At 34.3% G+C, this 3,419-nt stretch overlaps 1 pseudogene; it reads right to left on the bottom strand.

Annotated features, from left to right (window-relative positions):
* Nucleotides 1–830: 830 nt before the first annotated feature.
* LOC107059306 (putative disease resistance protein RGA1) lies at nucleotides 831–2,619 on the bottom strand (annotated as a pseudogene).
* Nucleotides 2,620–3,419: the final 800 nt, after the last annotated feature.

Here is a 3,419-nt window from a genome sequence, read left to right as displayed (position 1 = left end):
AATAAATAAAGTTAGAATAAAAAAAACAGAAGAGTGGTAGACGTAAAGCCATAGTAAATGAAAAGGCAAACGGCAAACCAATTGACTTCTCTCATTTCTATATTCATTTGAATTGATTATGGAATAATGACTCTTCTTTTCAGTTTTCAATAAATTCTTAGCAGGTTCTTATGTTCTTCATTCTTCATCTATTAGTAGAAAAAATTAGGAGGAAAATTTATAAACAATTATTTGGTTCCGTTTTGTCAACACAACAATATTCATCTATAAAATTAGGTATTTATCTTCTTTTTCTCTCTCTTATATTTGCATTATTTCACAACTTTTGAGGTATACAGTTTAGAATTTAACATAAAAGGTCAATCCACTGCAATTTTGCGTTTATCATCATATAATTCTTATGTATAAATTTTATATGGTAGTAGAGGTCAAACGTGCAACACACGTTCTCAGAACTAGTATCTTAATAAATACAAGACACTGTTGAATAAAATCAAAATTCACACTATCCAATTTTTACAAAATGCCATATATATAAGTTATAATTAAGAAAAAACTTGAAATTCTTTAATAAACTGTCAAAATCATCTCCAACATGTTGATAAATCACAACATAAGTAATAATGTAATATAAATATTATATTGACGTTATTAAACTATGAGAAGATACAGTTAGCTATAAGACTAATTCTGAATCTTAATATGAAAAAATTCAAATATTTATTGTTACAGACCCAGAAAATCAAGTATAATACAAATAGATGTTACAAATAAGTTTGATTTGTTTCCAAAGAAAATCAGAAAATTACATCCAATTAGGAATTAAGACTTAACTGATAAACACATCAGGAATGTGAGCTAATTTTGTACCAGTCTTCTCCTATTCCCTTCTCACATCGCTTGGCCAGTGTTGGACAATACGTAACTAATAATTTTGTGAGGGCTGTTAGGTGCTGCAATCCCTCCGGTAAACATTGTAGCATCTGACAGTATGTTATGGATAACTGTGTGAGTGAAGTTAAACCTTTCACCCCTTCCTCGGGGAGACTCTCTAGTGCGTCACACCGATAAATATCCAGATGCTTCAAAGCATTGAGACTAGCCAGGCTGGTAGGCAGCTCTTTGAGATTCTTAAAGAAAGAGATTTTCAAGTACTTGAGATTTGCAAGGCCTTTGAACATGTCTTCTTTGAGCGAAGTATCTTCTTCGTTATGGCCAATGCGGAGGGAAGTAAGAGTCCTGAGATTAGATAGCGAACTGAAACCTATTGCATCTGACTTCTCCCCATAAGCTACCAATTTCTTGATAGAAGAAAGGGTGGAATAACAAACATAGGGCACCTGTAAATCTCCATCTCTTCAAGCACAGGGAATTGCTCTTCTCCTTCCTTTTTCAGCAATCCTTTCAGATTATCAAAATAACCTATAATAAGTTTTCTCAGAGATGGAAACCTTCTTCTTGTAGGGAATCCAGAATCAACATACTCCAATTCCGCAGACACACTCCATAATTCTAGACTTTCTAGACAAGGCAGCTCACCAAAGGGTGGTAAGCATGAGCAGTTTTGGCAACCCCTGATTTCAATAGAGACAACATTTTTCAAAACTGAGTGATTCATCCAGTCTGGGAGACGGATTCCTCTAAAGCCATTGATTGTTAAACAAGTCAGATTGGAGTGTGGTTTGAGGGCTTCAATCACTTCAACTTCTTCTGATTCATATCTATGTGCACGTTCAACGTCATCCCATCTCATGCTTAAAGAATGCAGATTTTCTTTTGCAGATAAATTGGCTTCTTTTGCATCCATATCATTCTTCACTCTCTCAAGATGCGTGATTTCAATTGAGCCATAGAGATTCAGATTTCGTAATTCACCAATTTGAGAACTTTTCTTCCTTCCCACTGCAAAGCAACCAAGAGTCTTAAGGCATGTCAAAGATGCTATCCTTGGTGGCATAGAATTCAATTCATAGCAACCATGAAGTAAAAGATTTCGGAGACTACCAAGTTTACTTGTTTCTTTTGGCAAACAAGAAAGAGAGTAGCAATTATGTAGATCAAGAGTCTGCAGATTTTGAAGCTTGCATAACTGCTTTGGAAGACTACGAATTCTACGATTGCCAGACAAGTTTAGGTATCTTAAATGTACTAGATCTCCAATGGAAGACGGTAAATGCTTAAGTCTTAAATTATTTAGATTAAGCACCCTCAACGAGACAAACTTTTGCAAGTGAGAAGGAGAGTACGAAGACACCACTTTTGCGAAACCAATCGACATCATATGTGGGTATTCTTTTACATTTATTTCACGGATATTGCTGCTTGATGTGCTTGCCGAAAATAGAGATGTTGCCAAATCATGAATGAGATCATGCATCTTGAAATAAGTTTGATCAGATTTAACTTCAATCTCTTGGAAGAAAGACCTCAAGTATAATTCATTCCATACTTCATTACCTACATCCTCTAGCTCCAAGTTTCCTTTCGATAAAAGAAAACCGTGTGCCATCCAGAGAGAGATTAGATTTTGCTTTTCCATTTCGGTATCCTTTGGGAATACTGCACAATATGCAAAGCATTGTCTCAAATCAAATGGAAGGTGATGGTAACTAAGTCTCAGGGCAGAAGTTAACTTAACAAGTTAAATTTTTTAGGTTTACATAAACAACCTACCGATAACAACTCATGAAACACCTAGACTATTGTAAAAAATAATATATATATATATATAAAATATTTGAATGAATCAACATGGGACGCACGTGTCCAGAACTAGTGTGTATATATATATATATATAAAATCAACAAATTATACATACAATTAGGATCACAAACGTTATGTGGTGATATATTTGCCCTTTTAATTAGTTAATGTTAAACAACTCACATTTCAAATATTGTATTAATTTGCTTGGGATAGGTTGGTATTATGTTTCGAGACTTGTTGACATGATTATTGCATGGTTGGGACCTGAGGGACTCGGGTGATTTTAGGCACATATTTTTTTGCTTGAAATACAGCTGAGTGCAGATCTGAACCTGGTGCAGTGCAAATGCAATCACCAGATTTAAATTGAGCCAAATCTACTAGGCTTTGTAGAACTCGTAACCACTCCACCCCCTATTCTTACCTAACTAGTGTAGTAACTCTTTCCTATGGACTAATTGGAAAAAGAGAACCATTGTGCCATTCGAAAGATCTCTCTACTCTTTCCTATGCTACCATATATCATATGATTCTACACTTTTCTTGTAGTCAATTCTGTTAAGAGGTGGAACTACAATCATCACCGTTCGCCAAAAAATTATATTATATATATATAGATGGATCAAATATTATATATAGATGGATCAGAAGCAGCAGACATATTTCAAATTAAAAAAATGCACTTTTTTGAATTCACATTATTATCATTGTT

The sequence above is a fragment of the Solanum tuberosum genome, unplaced genomic scaffold, assembly GCF_000226075.1.
Source record: "Solanum tuberosum cultivar DM 1-3 516 R44 unplaced genomic scaffold, SolTub_3.0 scf01164, whole genome shotgun sequence".
Taxonomy (NCBI): Eukaryota; Viridiplantae; Streptophyta; class Magnoliopsida; order Solanales; family Solanaceae; genus Solanum; species Solanum tuberosum.
The sequence above is the reverse complement of the archived record's forward strand: the minus strand, read 5'-3'. Positions and strand labels throughout refer to the sequence as shown.